Genomic DNA, 19,679 nt, shown 5'->3' with positions numbered 1-19,679 from the left:
TGTAAGCACATGCTGAAGGGGAAGTGTAGAGATCCATAATGGCCGAGTAAACGTAAGCAGAGAGGCAAAATTTCCTGAGGACTTGTGAAAGGTACCCCCCAGTGCATGCGATTGAAGGCCTTCTCTGCATCTAATGTCAATAGCAGATAAGGCACTGCGTGTCTTTTGACAAAATGAAGCAGATTCAAAATGTATCTCTTTGCATCAGGGGCCTGGAGGCATTTTTAAATCTTGTTTACAATCATTTTGGCATAGATTTTCAAGTCTGTATTTGGGAGAGATATTGGACGAATGTTTGGCTGTTGGACCGGCTCTTTCCCTGGCTTTGGTAATGTAATTATTGTAGCGTTTTTCTTGTGGGAAGGATGGTGAAGATGCAGCAGAAATATACAACCTCTCTAAATAATGGATAATCAAGAAGATTGTATGAAATAATATACAGCCAAAAGCCCATCAGGGCCAGGAATTTTGTTAGAGGGCATAGATCTATGGTTTCATTGATTTATTTACTGGAGATGGGCCTATTAAGGGTGTCTAGTAGTACGTCATTCAGTTTTAGTAAATTCAGAAATAGCCGATGGAATGGGTAGAGCAGTTGAGTCATTGTGTTTCAAATTATACAAAGTGCTATAATAGGTACTAAAAGCATCATCTTTGTCTTTGGGATTGTTAAGTTTGTTCCCTGTAGGGAGATGCAGTAAATAGGGTATTTTTGGCTTAAGCATTTTCTCTTTGACCTGGGCTGCTAGACACTTACTGGCTTTATTACCATATTGGTAGAAGTTTTGCTCTTAAAGCTTTAAGGTGGCAGTTGTGGTGGGTTAACAACAATGATAAAGCCTGATCTTTAGCAGTAGAGAGCTAAGGTTTTGGGAAGGAGTTTGTTTTTAGAAATGTCTAATTTTTCTATAGTGGCAAGAAGTGTATCTATCTGCTGCATTCTCTCTCTTCTAGCCATAGCACTTATTTTAATAAGGCACCCCTTAATGTATGCTTTATGTGCATTCCACAATATGAAGGGGTCAGGGATAGAGCATTCATTCATTTCAAAATATTTTGAGAGCCCAAACAGGCTCCCTACCCTATATACTATGGGAATGTCCCCACGTGCTTCCCTTATGGAAGAGAGTTTTTGTTCTTATTTCTGAAGTTACGTGAATCATCACTAAGCCCTCACTCCCTTTAGTGATCTTATCCATAGGAATAGAAACCTTTCCAATTAATGCCAGAACCGTAGTCATGCATATCCTGTTTGAAACTAGGTTACTTATCATGCGCAAATGGAGATGGTCTATAGTTCCTAATCTCTCTGATGTAATTTTCCAGCTAAACACATCTAAAGAGTATGAACTTGGCTATGCCCTTCAATGCGGCACCTACAACAAGTTTCTTAAAATTGGGAAGTATTGCTTACTCATCAACCACATTAAAAACAACTTTTAGTTTCTGGTACATCCCTTGTATACAGTAGATGCTTGCATTTTCTGCTATTCGGTCGATATGCTCTTTTGGGCCATACACACTATACAATTTTCTTTAGATTTTTTCCTTCAGACTTACCGAAACCATATAATATGAGGTCAAACCTAAACACTTTCAATTTGTATGCAATTAGGCAGGCCCTTCCACTACACAGAAAAGGTAAATCTGAAGGAAATCTGACAACAAAAGTTGTATAGTGTGTATCCAGCTTTTGAAATGTATAATTGATTCAGCTGACACTATCAGTTATGTGCCTGTTATTGTTTCTGTATGAATAATGCTTAATTTGTACTGTTAACACCTTTAAAAAAAAACAAAAAAAAAAACAAACAATAAAGAACCAATTAAAAAAAAAAAATTATATATATATATATATATATATATATACATATATATATATATATATATATATATATATATATAGAGAGAGAGAGAGAGAGAGGGAAAGAGTTTGAGATACCTAAATAACATTTTTAGATAAAGAAAGCACTTGGGTGTCATTGCGCCACATATAATATATACCTCCATTGCGAGTCTCCTCTGTGGTTAGAGATATTGGTGCATGGTCTGACCAAGATATATTGTGACCTTCAGGCTTAGACACATAATGCAATAGAAACTTGTCAGTTAGCATTGGGTCTATTCTAGAATATGTAAGATGCAAATGTGAAAATAAGGTAAAGCCTTTTTTCTGTGGAGTGTTGACATCTCCATACATCATAAAGGTTTGAAGAGGACAAAAATTGATGTAACGTAGCCCTGTGTGTTTTTTTTTAGAATTTGTAGTGGACAAATCTAAGAATCTGCCCGATACTGAGTTGAAGTCTCTACGTATCATCACAAAGCCCTGATGAACTTTGTTGACTGTTTTCCATATTTTTTTTTTTTTTTTCAGAAAGTAAAGCTGTTTTACATTAGATAGATACGCGTTTACCAGGTTATATTTAGTGTTGTTAATTTCACATACTATTATGTGATATCTACCATGTTAAAGGCGTGAATGCCATGGATGCTTTCACAGCAATCAGTGCTTTCCCTTTTTTGATAATGCATTAGACATAAAGATATGAGGAAAGTGTCATTGTGAGAACTTTGGCGGTGTATGGAAGTGTGCTTATTGGTGACATAGAATATCACATTGCAAGACAAACTTCTTCCCCTATCATATACCTGTTTGCAGGCCTGTTAGGCTCTTTGACATTCATTGAGGATATCTTATACTGCACAGTTGTTAGTGGGAATAGGTGTTGTGTTTCAGGACCATCCAGTCTTGTGAGGGTTGCTTGATATGAGATTCCAGTGGGCGTGGTTACCTGAAGAAGTCGTCATTGGCCTGGTTGGGGCGTAGACCTTGAGATAAAGTGAACTTGGTGATGTATTTATGAGAAGTTCCATAAACGCATAATGGAAGGTTTGCAAGGAATGCAGACAGCATAACTTTAAGAATACCACACTAGCGAGTAAATAAAACAGTAACCCAACAAGGAAACATATAATTATAGATAGAACATATAGAATATACAAAAAGAAATCTGCAGTAATCTGCAGAGCAATGGACAGTATCATGCCACAATTTCCTTGGGGCATATCAAAAAATTTAATCAAGTGTGCACAGAGTAGAGGCACACTGGGGTGTTGTGGAAGTGCTTGCACCAGAGCACATAGAAGTATTTAATCAGCTCCGACTTCTTTCCATTCAGGATTGGTGCATTTTGGAGAAAAAGTTTTGGTTTTAGTAGTGGATTCTGGGTCTAAAATGCCCCATTTTCTAAGAATATTGGGACCCTCATCTAATGAAGATTTAGAATATTTTTTCCTTTCTTTAGTAACAATCAATTTAGCTGGATATCCCTATTGATAGGGAATTTGAGGGTTGCATAGAGGTTTAGTGATAGTAGATAGGTGGCATTGTTGTTGCAGAGTACAGTATATTGTGAGAGGTCCACATATAGCTTGCAAAGCATGGAGTAACCTAGTTAGCTTGTCTGGTTAATACTAGTAGTATTTCCTTTATATGGAAAAAGTGGATTCAAACTATTGTAGAGTGTCTCTGTGGATCCCATCTGGCAGATGTGGTAGATTTGCCAATCTGTGTATGTGGTCAATAATAAGCTCTTCAACTGGGGAATCTGGCACTGCCTCTACCGTCAATTAGGGAAAAAAATGATGCAGTTCCCCATGTTTGATGATTTCAGGTATGCCTGATGTTATACTGGAAAAGAAAACTGTAAGTTTCCCCAGCTGTGCATGCTCTTTTCTCTTTCTGTTTGTCCCCATGTGTTTACTTACTCAGTGAGAGAGGGGTTTCTCAGTGTAAGCTACTAAAAGCCACTGTCAATCAGTCCAGAGGGCTTCTGGTGTGCAGAGCACAGGTTTCAAGCAGCCATCTTCCTTGGTAGCCGACCCAGTCCTCTTAAAAAAAATCAAGTAGCTTTGACTCAACAGGTGCCTTTCCATGTGACATTTTTATATACCATAATACCAGTGGCAGTAATTTTGGGTGACTATGGTTAGTGGAATTCACAGAAATAGACACTTGGGGGTTGATTTACCAAAGGCAAATAGAATGTTCACTTTACAAAAGAAGTTGCACTTTCTAAGATCATTTTTATCAGAGCTTAGTAAATGAGGCAGAGCTCTGCTGATTGCGATCATCCAATCACATACAAGAAAAAATGCTGTTTTTCTCATTTCCCTTGCAAAGTGAACAATCTATATGTCTTTACCAACTCTATCCCAGTGTAAACATTTGTTAAAACTCCAAGAAAAAAACACAGTACCCTTACATTTTGTCCTTGCACAAATAAATTTGAATCGCTAGATTAAAATCTTTGCTAGAAGGCTCTTCATCAGGGATCTCCAAACTATTGCCCTCCAGTTGTTCAGGAACTACAATTCCCATCATGCCTAGTCATGTCTGTGAATGTCAGAGTTTTATATTGCCTCATGGGATGTGTAGTTCCCCAGCAGCTGAAGGGTCGTAGTTTGAAGATCCCTGTTCTACATGGTGAAACTAATTAGTTGCATATCTAGAACTACCGTAATCTCTGCTTTCAACGCCTCCTTGCGCTTGACTGTTTCTTTATGCTCTTGAACAGAAGTTCTACCACCACTAAATTTAGTAAATGCTGAGTGGCCTAAGTTTTATAGACCATTACCATCTTTGTCAGTTTCCTTTAGGAATGGATATGAACAAACACCCCAACCCTGATGGGTTTAGCATTCTTTACTATAAAACATTTTCAGACATTCTTGCAGCTAAATTGGTGCAAGACCCAAAAGAGTCCATGGGAAATTGCAATCTGCATGATACCCAAGCCCAACATGGACCACACTTCATGACCAGCCTATTGCCCAGTTTCTCTATTCAATTTCGGTGCCAAAATTTTGGCCATGCTATTGGCTGCATGATTGAGTAGTGACATAGACCTGCTAATATGTAGAGAAAAAGTGACAAAAGGCAGAATATTCTTCAAACTGTAATACCTGAAAAAAAAAAAAAAAAAAAAAAAAACATGCTTTCTGTTATCACTAGATATCAAAAAGGCTTTTGACTTAGTCCTTTGCTCATCTTTAATTCTTTTTTTTTTTTAGGCTTTGGACCCCACTTCAGAACATGGGTGAAGGCTCTTTGCTGGGATCCTGGGACATTTCTACAATACTTGGGTTTCCATTTGTCCTGTCTGTGTGAGTAAAGGAACCAGACAGAGCTGCCCATTGTTCTGACTCCTGCAGAACATTTAGGGTCCATGTATACGGGACGCTGGAAATGGCCGTTTAGGAGCAGTTGGGCGTTTTTTTCAGAAGCCCCTGAACCAATCTACATTTTATCTTATCTGTCCATGTACACCAGGTCGTTTACAGTCATTTGCAGGCAGTTGCATTCAGGGACTTTTTTTAGAACGCAATTATTTGCGTTCGAACGTGTGTTTCCCAGCGTTTCAAACGCACAAACGCATCTGAACTCGTCCGAACACGTCTGAACGCGATGACCCGCGTTTAGCATTTGCGTTTTTCCATTTTAAAGGGGAATCATTTTTTTGACCTCTAGGAACGGTTCTAAACGCAAACGCCCGCTAAACGCGGGTACAAACGCGACCGAACGGACATTTCAAACGTCCTAAAAATTCCAGCATTCAAAGGGACTTTTAACAACGTCCCGTGTACATGGAGCCTAAATGTTCTGCAATGAATATCAACTTACGCTCAGAAACCCTATCTATAATCCAAAACAATTATCCTTTTCAATTAAGAAACCATTTGCCTCCCTTGCCTAGGATTTTTCCACACCCATCTTATGACACATTATTCTTGGCCAATTACCCAGCTTTATTAAGACAACTCTGTCTTGTTCATGAGACCTGCAAAAGATAACAAATATAATGGCTGCATTGTCGCAATCAAGAAAATTGTCCTCCCCAAGCTTACATCTATTCCATCTACTGACAGTCAAAGTTCCCTCTCATATAATTACCATTCTTTAGAGACACACACTGACATACATCTGGGGTAATAGACCACCCTGGATTAATCAAAAAATCCCTTTCCAACTGCTATTCTGGGGGAGTCTATCAGTCTCACATGTTGCCATCTATTATACAGCTGTGCAAGTATCCCAACTTTCTACTTACCGTAATGCATGAAATAGCCCTACAAGATATTTAAATAGATCCCACTTTGGTGGAAATGTTATTTCTTTGCACGTTTGTGACAGTGTTAACTTCAAGAAATTATTGTTCTGCTCCACTAGCCTCCATAATCTGCAACCAATTTTTCCTCTAGGTTATACAGAACCTACTAGATTTAGGTGGTGGGCAAAAGGTCTATATAGAATCTGTGATTTAGAACCCTTCTCAGGGGTAATTAGCTTCCCCTCCCTTTAAAATGTCCATGGAGCCCTGCCAGTGGAAATATTTAAATATTTACAGTTTAAAAATACATAGTCCAGTGAACTTAATTGTATATTACTTGTGCACTGGTATATGGTTCCTAAGCATATGGTGAAATTGGTCTCCAATTTTTTTTGACCAATGTTTTAGAGTACATGTTTACATATATAGTGGGAAACCCCAACATTATAAATTACTGGACTGCAATATATAAATTGGCTTATACTGTATTTTTTTGTAGAAAGGTATTCTAAACAATCCAAGACAATCTCTGCTAAACCTGTCCACTGACTTACTTTTTCATGGTGGCTTAACAGGTTTTCACTAAAGCATTGAGATTGCTGACCCCACACAATCACCCAAGTGAAACAGGAAATTAATTGGTTACTCCTAAGTGAGCAAATGGTGGTGAACCTTAGGCTCTAGATTCAAAAGGATTTGGTCACCCCAGATCGACCATTACTTCCCACCTGACTTTGATCATATGCTAACCTCAATGGTGCCAGGGACCTAATCCCAACCCTAACCCCCCATCCTCCCTACCCATTTCCAAAATTATTTTCTAGAGCCCTAACTTCCTTTGTTTCTATACTGTTCAACTCTTTTTACTTTCTTTCACTTTTTGACCATCCTATACAGGGAATGGTAAACACCAAGGCATACTTTTTCTCCCTTCCCTTTTATGACTCTCTTAGGGATCTTTGCTAACTTTGCTTTGGAAGTCCTAACCCTGTTTAAGTTTCAAGTTAGAGTTTATGACATGGATGACCTTGTTCTCTTCACCAGGTAGCCTTGTTTAGGCCTAGCGATTGGCTGCTCAGGACCAAGCACTGCATCATGGGAGAAGATCACATGCTCTTCCATACCCAAAAGTGTTGTGTTTTCAGTATTTGGAACAGCTGCTTTGGAGAAACAGTGTGTGTGTGCGTGTTTGTGCGTGTGTGGTTTGTGTGTGTTGGCAGTAGTGGTCTAAGGACTTGGCTAGTAATGCCAAAGGAGCAAAATGACAGGTTTTTAAGATGCTAACTATCTTTTTTAAATCTATAATTTTAAGATACTATAGATAGGTAGATAATATTTATGCATTCAAGCATATAAAAAGGCAACTCCATAGATGTAATACAGACAAAAGTTTATTTTGGGCAGCCACAGGGACACAAGTCCTAAGAAGAGCTGATTAATGTGACAGAGATCTCTAGAGGGTGATAACTGCGACATAAAATATGTGATTATATCAGCTATATCATGCACTTGACTATTACCCGTGGGTCTCTGTGTCCTGCAAGCCATGTGAGCTTCTAGGGAGTGACACCGATTTAGCAGGACTCTCTGTCCTCTCTTTGGCCTCACTGCAGAACAGTGGTAGTTGCCTTTTAAAACCTTATGTGATGTACATAGCCAGATTCTGTGTTCTACTTCCATATTGGGTGTGGTGTGGGTGTTCCTGGAGGTACTGTGACATTGTGTAAGATTCTGGTACCTCTGGTACCCTTAATTTCCATTTCCTTTCAATATGCGTCCCACCTTTCTAATTAGGTGGTACGCATACACCTTTAAGACGGATGACGTCATCGCCGAGCGCCGCTCTGAGCGGCTATTTCAACCGCCGGCGTTCTCTCTCACGTTGTTCGTTCAATGCGCCTGTGCCTGTGCTTATGTGCCTGTGTGTCTACATGCTTACAAGCTTGTCTCGCTGCCGGAACCTCCAGCTATTTGCTTTTACCTGGAACAGACCGGAACCTCGCTACTGATCCCTGTATCTCGCTACTGGATCACTCCCTCACTACTGGACCCCTCTACTACTAACCTTACTAGTGATAAGTACCCCACAGGGGAATCCTCCATAACCTAACTTACACTACCTACCTCTGCACATTAAGGACTGTTACTATCTATGCATACTAATTCTATCATCTGCACTGTTACATAGATTGCTAGCTCTTGAGTCTACTACCATCTATCCTTGCACTGGGTTAGCCTATCCTGTATTTGTCATCTGCTGTCCTTACCACCTGTTACCATACTCGATTACTAACCTATCTGCATTCTACCTAAATACCATCTAATACTCTCCTGAACATTTCTATCAAGTGCTTACCATCTCTGTCACTGTTCACACCTGTCCCTTCAGCACATCACCTTCATACTATCATATACATCCTATCACTCCAGGAACATCTTATTGAGTGTGTGTATATCTGTATGCTGAAGCTGACGGGCCCACAGTGATGAGTCTGGAGAGTTGGATCTGGTTATTCAACACATCTCTACATGACTACTGAGTGGAGATTCTGCAGCTGCAAATCCAGCCTACTACAAAAACGCAGGAGCGTTATAGATTGAACGAAACTAAAAAAATGGATTCAGCAGAATTACCCACTCAAGTGACACAATTAACACAACAAGTAAATGCATTAATACTTGCTCTTACTGAAGTAAAAGAAGAAAATCAAACTCTGACACAGCATGTAACCCGTCTTTCACGGCTTACTGCTGCTCAGCCCCCTGAACCTAAAATAAACCCTCCTCCAGTGTTTACAGGTGATCGGAAAAAATTTTGTGAATTCAAAAACGCATGCCAATTGCTTTTTTTGTTAAAACCTCCTACATACCCTACTGATCAAATTAAAGTCTGTACCGTTATTTCATACTTAACGGGTGATCCACGGGCCTGGGCAGACTCTCTCTTTGAGAAAAATGATCAGCTTCTCAACTCCTATTCTTTATTCCTAGCGGAACTCGCTAGTTTATATGAAGACCCCAATAGGCAGAGTACTGCTGATATTCAATTGAGGGCTTTAAAACAAGGTAGGAGACCTGTAGAAGACTTTGTAGCAGAGTTCAAAAGATGGACCCTTGATTCAGGGTGGAATGATACATCTCTGCGAACTCAATTCAGACTCGGGTTGTCAGAAGCTGTTAAAGACGAGCTCGCCCGAGCGGATTTACCTGGCACCTTGGATGCCTTAATACAACTCAGTATCAACATCGACAGGCGACTGCGAGAAAAAAAGGCTGAGAAAATGGGAATGCCATTGTCTAGTCCTCCTCGGATTTCGGCCGTTGACCCTACTCCCATGGAGGTAGGAACCATACGCCCACCTTTATCAACTACTGAACGAGCCAGAAGAAGATCCAGAAACCTCTGCATGTACTGCGCATCCCCGGATCATTTGATAAGCGTCTGTCCCCTTGTCCGCAAAAAAGAGGGTGAGTGTTCACATGTCTTGCTAGGAGGATTAACGACTTCCTTTTCTAACCCCTATCTCTTTGTTCATCTAACATTACAGTGGGACCAGACTAGGATTACCACCAAGGCTATGATCGACACAGGATCTTGTGGGAACTATATTGATACATGTTTTGTTACCTTAAATAAAATACCTATTATTTCAAAACCTAAACCTGTTTCTCTTAGTTTCATTAACGGTATTCCGCTATCTTCTGGTCCAATCACCAACCAGACACAAGCACTCCTTGTCACTGCTAACGAGTCTCATATGAAGACCACCACTTTTGATATACTACCTTCACCCCATTATCCCATTATTTTGGGACTTCCTTGGTTACACACACATCAACCAATCATAGATTGGAACCGACTGACTTTAACTTTCCCTTCTCACTATTGCGAGATTACGTGTAACCTCCCATCTTTTGGAAAGATCCTGTCTGTGGTGTCAGATGAGATAGCACCATTATGCTATCAGAATCTGTCCGAAGTATTCCTTGAGAAAAATGCTCAAGTGTTGCCTCCCCATAGGCATTATGATTGCACTATCGATCTACTCCCTAACAGCAAACTGCCTTTCGGTCATGTTTTTCCTCTTTCACAGGATGAACTTTCTCATCTCAAGGAATACCTAGATGAAAATTTGAAAAAAGGGTTCATTAGACCCTCTACTTCTTCCACAGCTGCAGGACTTTTCTTTGTCCGCAACAAGGATTCAAGTCTTAGGCCTATTATCGATTATAGGCAACTAAATACGATTACGATAAAGGATCGTTATCCTTTACCGCTCATCCCTGAACTCATTGAACAAGTGCGTGGGGCTACTTACTTCTCTAAATTGGACCTAAAAGGGGCATACAACCTAATCCGAATCCGTGACGGAGATGAGTGGAAAACAACATTCAGAACCAGATACGGATTATTCGAATATCTTGTGATGCCATTCGGGTTGTGTAATGCTCCCGCAGCTTTCCAGAGGTTCATAAACTACATCTTTAGAGACTTACTTGATGTCTGTGTTGTAGTATATCTGGACGATATACTTATCTATTCTCGATCTCTGTCTGAACATATAAAACATGTAAGACTTGTGTTATCCAGATTACTCGCACACAATCTATACGTGAAATTAAAAAAATGCCTATTTCATAAAGAAGAAATATTATTCCTAGGATACATCATATCCAAAACCGGAATTAAGATGGATATGAGCAAGATATCCTGTATTCTGGACTGGCCTATACCAACAACTCGTAAGGCATTACAGCGATTCCTTGGATTTTCAAACTTCTATAGGAAGTTCATCAAGAACTTTTCTGCTATTGTGAGACCTCTCACACAACTGACAAGAATAAAGAAACCATTCAAATGGTCAGAAGAAGCAAATCAAGCTTTCTGCTTGTTAAAATCAAGCTTTACTTCTGCTCCCATACTACGCCATCCAGACCCATCCCTCCAATATATTCTGGAGGTAGATGCGTCAAATATGGCAGTAGGAGCAGTTCTCTCCCCACGACCAACAAATACTTCACCACTCCACCCAGTTGCTTTCTTCTCAAAATCACTAAGCAGCCCAGAGGTGAATTACCCAGTGGGTGAAAAGGAGTTGCTTGCCATAAAACTGGCACTGGAGAATTGGCGACATCTACTTGAAGGTACCCGGTTACCAATACTCATATATACAGATCACAAAAACCTTCAATACCTCCAGACTAACAAAACTCTCTCCCACCGGCAGGTACGATGGTCATTATTCTTCCTAAGATTCAACTTCCTAGTGACCTACACGCCTGCAGACAAAAAGAAAAAAGCGGATGCGCTATCACGATTAACCGAAGATAACTGCGCCGAAATCCCTTCTATTCCTAAAATACCCTATGAACGTATTATTGTTGTTGTTCGTTCCTTGAAGGAAGAGATTTTGCACAGTATAGGATTGGATTCACCTCCACCACAACTAAGTACTGATGCAGAAGGCTTCCTCTATTACAACGACAAACTCTACATACCCCCTACTATGCGCACCAAGATCTTGGAGTTATCACATGATGTGCCCATGGCAGGACATATGGGTATGACGAAAACCCTTAATTTGCTTACCAGGCAGTTTTGGTGGCCTGATATGAAGACGTCTGTACAAAAATTTGTTTCTTCATGTGACATCTGTGCAAGGTCCAAAATTGACACTACAAAACCATCTGGTCTACTCTGCAGTCTACCAATACACCAGGTTCCATGGGAAGTTGTGTCATTAGACTTTATAGTAGAACTACCACCATCTAAAGGATTTAATACCATTCTAGTGTCAGTGGACCACCTGACAAAGATGTGTTCAAGTTACATGGAATTCCAAAGACTCTTTTATCCGACCGTGGTTCACAGTTCATCTCCAAATTTTGGCAAGCTCTTTGTCAAATATTACGGATTGAGCGAAAGCTCACTTCACCCTACCACCCTCAGACCAACGGACAGACTGAAAGAGTCAACCAGTGTATAGAACAATATCTGCGTTGCTACACATCCTACCTACAGGATGATTGGGTGGACCTTCTCCCTCTGGCGGAATTTGCTTATAACAACGCAACCCACAGTCCTACTAAGCAAAGTCCGTTCTACTAAAACTATGGGTTTCATCCCACACTTCTTCCACCACGCATCCTACCATCAAGTAACCCAGTAGCCTCGGACTATCTTACCCAAATAAAAGACTCTCTGGGTTTACTTAATACCACTATCTCACACGTTCATAGTCAACAAAAAAGGTACTACGACCTTCGTAGAAGACCTTCTCCTCGGTATGCTATTGGGGACCTCGTTTGGCTATCAACAAAAAATTTAAGGTTAAAGATCCCTGGCAAAAAGCTTGGACCTTTATTTCTGGGACCCTTCCCAATTAAGAAACTTATTGGAAAAGCTGCAGTACAGCTCACCTTACCGGCAGATCTCAAGATCCATCCCATCTTCCATGTGTCGCTACTGAAACCCCATGTTCCTAACCAAGGAATAAGGCCTACCATCTTGCCTCCACCTCCAATACAAGTTGAAGGCAGAGAAGAATATGAGATTAAGGAGATTTTGGATTCTCGTATCCACAGAGGAAGACTCCAGTATCTCATAAGATGGAAGAACTATGGACCCCAAGACGACACCTGGTTGGATACCTCTGATGTTCACGCACCTAGGCTTATACGAAGGTTTCACTCGAAATACCCGGAGAAACCAGTGCTATAGGCCTTCCGGAGCTGGCCTTAAGGGGGGGGGGTACTGTAAGATTCTGGTACCTCTGGTACCCTTAATTTCCATTTCCTTTCAATATGCGTCCCACCTTTCTAATTAGGTGGTACGCATACACCTTTAAGACGGATGACGTCATCGCCGAGCGCCGCTCTGAGCGGCTATTTCAACCGCCGGCGTTCTCTCTCACGTTGTTCGTTCAATGTGCCTGTGCCTGTGCTTATGTGCCTGTGTGTCTACATGCTTACAAGCTTGTCTCGCTGCCGGAACCTCCAGCTATTTGCTTTTACCTGGAACAGACCAGAACCTCGCTACTGATCCCTGTATCTCGCTACTGGATCACTCCCTCACTACTGGACCCCTCTACTACTAACCTTACTAGTGATAAGTACCCCACAGGGGAATCCTCCATAACCTAACTTACACTACTTACCTCTGCACATTAAGGACTGTTACTATCTATGCATACTAATTCTATCATCTGCACTGTTACATTGATTGCTAGCTCTTGAGTCTGCTACCATCTATCCTTGCACTGGGTTAGCCTATCCTGTATTTGTCATCTGCTGTCCTTACCACCTGTTACCATACTCGATTACTAACCTATCTGCATTCTACCTAAATACCATCTAATACTCTCCTGAACATTTCTATCAAGTGCTTACCATCTCTGTCACTGTTCACACCTGTCCCTTCAGCACATCACCTTCATACTATCATATACATCCTATCACTCCAGGAACATCTTATTGGGTGTGTGTATATCTGTATGCTGAAGCTGACGGGCCCACAGTGATGAGTCTGGAGAGTTGGATCTGGTTATTCAACGCATCTCTACATGACTACTGAGTGGAGATTCTGCAGCTGCAAATCCAGCCTACTACAAAAACGCAGGAGCGTTACACATTGGCAGGAACTTACTCTGCTTGAGCAATTCTCCCGCTGCAGTGTGGCACCTCTCATGGTGCTCAATAGACATGCCAGATCTTGTAGAGATGCTGGCGTTCAGTAGAGGATGCCAGCATTGAGGGAAGGACAACTGGTAGCCTAGGCAACCTGTCTTAGGAGGAATAAAGATGTATCAGGCTATGTACATCACATAGGATAGGCAACATGCTTTGGGTACACTATGAACATAACCAGATACTGTCTTTATTCTTCTTGTCATTATTCCTTTAATTTGGTTTAAAAAAAAAAAGGCTGTTCAGTCTAAAATGCCCGGGGCTATTTTTTGTCCCAGTCTGGGCCTGTTGGGCAGAACATGTATACATGCACTTTCAGCCTAGATACCTCTTGTCCAATGACTATACTTCAATCTCAAGATATAGGGCAGAACTGCCTAGGTGTGCATTTTTAGGCCTATAGAGGATACAGCAGAGAGAGAGATCCCTGTCTTGCAGAGCTCCCCCTACTTAAGCTAAAAATGCACATCAAGACAATGCCACATATATCTTTATTGAAACATATGAAAACACTTTTAGTGGTCAAATTTTGCACATGCTTTTGATTGCAATCTGATGTTTTTGGGTTACCTCTACTATACGCATTCCATCCAAAATGCCAATGATTAAACTTGTAATTTCAAGACTCCAAGCAGCAAGAAACTTTCACAAGAATGAGAATCATTTACACACCCCAATCATCTTAGCCCTTTACAATGATACTTGCCTATTGGAGTTGCTCTTTAAAGGAATATGGATTAAGATAGTAGAGGGTATTGTATTATGGTTCTTCATTTGCAAAATTATTTACATTTGTATCCTCAAAAAAGATAATCTTCAAAAGTCCAGCAGACTAATCCATTCCTGTAATGTGATAGTGACACGTACTGCAGAACCATTATTCATACAATGGTTTTATAACAAGAGCTTTCGACATATATTGGTTTCTCAGAAGACCGCTCCTTAAGTGCTCTTATAGATAGAGATGAAAACAAATAAACAGCCTTTGATCCTCAGTTCTGAAGTAGTACAGAGAAATCAATTATTACACAACTGAACTGGAGATGTGAAGCACTTGTCTCCTTCGTTATTGCTCTGGCAATCGAGATAAACTTGTCCATGGTGGACACAGCATGACTGCTTAGTTTTTACTGAAAGATGTGAAGAAATGAAGGTCTGTGTAAAGTACAATGTATAAAGCACTTTGAATAAATGCATGATACATTTCAGTTTCAAAGAAAAGAGGAGAGATACATGTTTTATCTTCTTTCTGTTTAAGATATAAGTACTGAAATTTGTTATATAAAAATCTATTGCAATCATATCTATATTAATGGTATTTTAGTTTGAAATAAGTTCCAGCAGAATTAATAAAAAACAATGGGCAGTTGATAAAGATAAATGGGGTTTAATTCTATCACATAGGGTTTTAGTTTATTGCACTTGACACCAGGGAAGGACTGGAAATATTTAGCCTGGTAGACAAATACAGACTGGCATTTTCAAGGTAGGGAAGGTTTTCTATAGCCTAAATAAAATGCACGACACAACTTCTGTTCTACAGAAATTGGTGGCACTGGTAAAGGCATATTTTCACATAAATATGCAATAAAGGGGGATTGTAAGGAATGAACTGCAAATTAAGAAATGTACATTAGTTGAAGAAGATGACCATTGCTCTGTACAAATTGCATGGACTCCCCTACAAAAATATCATGCCATCAACACTAGAGTTGGGCAAACAGTTTGAGCTGAGCAAACGAGTGTCCCACAATGCACTACATGTCGCACAGTGCATTCTAGGGCCCTGATTGGCTGAATGTGACCTCATCAACCGATGCATGCTGGGTCGGTGATGTCACAAGGGGGCGGTGCCACCAGTTAACATTGCAAGGTGACCCCACCCCTTACCCATTTAAGAACTGTCACATGGCAGAGCAGGCAGATGGCGGCAGTGTTTTTATTCTCACATATTTGTATTGTCAGCAATGGTTTGAAAGCTTGCAGCTGAGAAAATCAATTTTAATGTTATTTTTTCTTTCTATATGTCAATTTTGCTGCAGCAGGTTCTATACATGGTACAGATGTGCCTCTTTACAGGCAGACTAAGAGGACCCCCCCCCCAGGCACTATATTTAAATACATTTTTCATTTTAATGTTTCACTTTAAGCATTATTAAAATCACTGCTTCTTCAAAATATTTTTTTTTATTTTTTAACATTGCTATATGTCCCCCAAGGCAGTACCTGGCCCCCATACCCTTTTTATGGCCAATAACCTGCATATAAGCCTACAAAATTGGCACTTTTGGTTTTTCAAGTTCGGGTCCCATAGACTAATAGGGTTTGTGGTACGGGTCTGAACTTTTGTGATGTCCGAGATTTCTGACCCAAACCGAACCAGGGGGTGTTTGGCCTACCTCTAATCAACATTAATTAACCTTATCATTTAGCTCCCTTTTAAAAACAAGCACAACAAATATTACAGTTTTGTATTCTTACAGCATTGACTTTCTTTGCAGCTCTCTTCATTTGTTAGCATAACATCCCAGAACTACAAAACTGCAAAGGAATTATTTTTTTCTGCCAAGAGATGTGATTATAGGTCAAGCAGGCAGAAGAAAGCTATGTAGTGTTCAACAGCTGTCACTGACTGCTGGTTCCACTCTGACTGAAGCCTGAATGGGAAAGGCACAGGCTCAACAATTATTTGTACTAGCCTTGGTAGGATATGCCATCTACCTTACACTTGTAGAACTGGCTGGCAGCCCCTTTAAGTCGCTCAGCAGAACATCACACTCCGCTGCAGATTTTTACTCACTCTCTGCCAGGAAGTTGACAGTGAAGGGAGAGAGGAGCTAAGGATGACGTTGGTTGGCTGCAGCTGTTGCTTTGGACTGGAATTTTCCCTTAGCAGCTAGTAAGGAGAATAGTGATCGGCCCCCACCATAACCAGGTCTTGGTCTAGCCAGGGGGAGGAAAGGGAGCCCAGGGACAGGGTTGGAAACTGCCAGGAGTTATAAAGGGGGGTAGGGGGTACAGCAGGGAGTACCAAGCTGCTCTGGCTAGTGTGCAGGATACAAAGCCATGAGAGAGCATACTGAAGCCTAGGACAGAGCCTGTGAAGAAGCAAGGGAGCAGCAGGACTTTGTGTTGTGCTGCTGTTTCAATGTTCCAGCGAAGGAAGAGACCATGATGCTGCAGAGCCACAAGAATACAATTTCCCAGACCACCAAAGAGGTGCAGACCCTTCACCCAAACTTACAAAGCCATCCACAACTTGGCCCCCGGCTACATCACTAACCTAGTTTTAAAATACCAACCAAATCATTCTCTTCATTCTTCTCAAGACCTCCTGCTCTCTAGCTCCCTTGTCACCTCATCCTACACCTACCTCTAGCACTTTTCCAGAGCCTTTATCATCCTCTGGAAATCTCTACCCCAATCTGTCGAACTATCTCCTACTCGGTCCACTTTCAGACGATCCCTGAAAACTCAACTATTCAGAGAAGCCTATCTGGTTCCCACCTAACAACTGCACATTTATTTTCTCCATCAGACCATCCCCCACAGTTATTACGTCTTGCATCCCTTGACCTTTCCTTTTAGAATGTAAGCTCTTTATTGAAAATGTTTCTTTTTTTTACAAATAGAGAGTAAACAGTGCAAATGATATTGAAGTAGGGATGACCCGCTTGGTAAAACATGTGAATACATGAGAACATATGTATACATAAAATAAAAACAGGTACAGTTTGTATTGTATGTTTCAGCAATAATGAGATTAGTGTTAAGAGTACCACTAACTGTCAGCTCAGGGGGGTACTCTGCAATGGGGGGAAAGAGAAGGTGGGGAGGAGAGCTTAAAATAAGGAGAGAGGAAGGATAAAGGGATAGGCAGGGTAGGCTAACTCTTTTGTGCCAAGGGTATAGCTGATCAATATGATCTTGTTAACAGGAAAAAAAAGGTTAGGATGAAAGCTACTGAGGAACGAACCGCAATCATTACCCCTCTTGTTTTTTTTTTTTTTTTATGGGCACAGGCCTGGAAACAGTGTGGGTATTGTTTGTGAGAACATTGGGGCGATTTGTTTTCAGTGAAGTGTGTCTCCTGAACACATAGTATGTCAGCTGTTTTGGAGATGGCTTTACCCCATAGGAGTGATCGTTTAAAAGGGCTTTTGAGATCCTTGACATTTAGGGAGACAATTTTAAGGGACATGAGGAAAATGAGAAGAGGAGAATTAGACAGCAGGGAAAAAAATATGTATAGATGCTATGACGATACTGATGAGAGATTGACCCCCGAGGGGGCTAGTGAGGGTGAAAGGGTAAGAGAAATGCAAATAATTAAATAATATTCAGTTATATTTACAAAAAAAACAGTTGCTTTAAGGAGCTCTAAGTTACAAATAACTCTTCAAGATGGTAAAACAATAACACTTAGCAAAACTGAAAGAATTGTGAACTCTGCTAAAGATATTTCCCAATAACATAGGGAGAATACGATCAGCAGGTTAGAATTTAAGGTTGTGCTTAGCAAACAGCACCAGTGAAAGGGTGAGGGGGATACTAACATTGTGTCCACTTTTCCACTGCTTATTAAGTGCAAAAGGCATCCAGCCTGAGGTGATTATCTCCAGTGCAGAGGGCATGTAGCTCAGGGGTTTGTTGGAAGTTAAGGTGGAGCCCGCGATTCCCATGGGTTGGAGATCTTAGAGTGAGGTTTTATCTGCGGAGTGGTTGGTGGCATATGCGAGATAACTCCCCAGTTGTGGAGCTTCTTGATCCCATCCTTCTGGGTCAGTACAGGGACTTGTTGGTTCTGGTAGGTCACCAGTAGTTTTAAACCCCATCTGTAGGTGAATTTATGCTCATTTAGGATTGAGGTGACTGGAGCAAAGGCTTTATGTGCCATACCTGTCATTATACAATGAGATCCTGGTGAAGGGCTCCAGCAGGGGACATAGGTTCCTTGCTACATGCATAATATTTTCTTTGGTGTGAAAGAAATGTACTCGAGCAAAGGATGTCCCTAGGTGTAGAGGCTGGGAGGTGCTGCGCCTTGTGAATTCTGTGAGCCTGATTTATGAGCATATCATTCATCGTAAGAGAAAGAATACATTTACGGAACAGCTGATGTACATAGGAGATAATTTCAGAGGGGGGAAGGGATTCCGGCACCCCCCCCCCCCTAATTTTAATGTTCTGCCTTGAGCAGTCTTTAAGGTCTGTGATTTTTTTAGGTGCAGCATGTGGATGGTTGCAGCTTGCTCATCCTGGATATCCACTATGGCATTATGGACTTTCGTGGCAGTGCAGAGGTGCTATTCAAAGTGACCAGTACGTTCCTCCAGGTTGGCAATCTGGTCATTTAATTGGCCACTGTTAATAGAAACTGTTAGATCACGTTGAAAATCAGCCTGCAGAGATAGTAGCATGGCTTTTATTTCTTGATCTGAGGCTGGATTGTAAATGGAGAGAAAAGCAGCTAGTGAGTGAGAAGGCTGTAACTCTGGTGAAGGACTAGATCCCTTGGTCTGGGATTCCCTTCGGGTGATATTCCTGAGGGAGCCCTTAGAAATATCCTCGGGTCTGGAGGGCTTTAGCTGGCTGTGGAGTGGCTGGAGAGGCTATTTTATCATGAGAATGAGTGGAGCTAGTGGATCAAGCGGCCATCTTCATTGGTGGCCAGGCAACACCCCCCAGATTGTAAGCTCTAACGAGCAGGGCTCTCTGATTCCTACTGTATTAAATTTTATTGTAGTTTTACTGTCTACCCCCATGATGTAAAGTGCTGCGTAAACTGTCGGCACTATATACATTCTGTACAATAATAATAATCAGAGATACGGGGGGCTATTTTCAATCTGCATCCATTCTGACCATAAGAGCAGCCAT

Source organism: Pelophylax lessonae, assembly GCF_965119305.1.
Source record: "Pelophylax lessonae genome assembly, chromosome: 6".
Classification (NCBI taxonomy): Eukaryota; Metazoa; Chordata; class Amphibia; order Anura; family Ranidae; genus Pelophylax; species Pelophylax lessonae.
Note: the sequence above shows the minus strand (reverse complement) of the source record.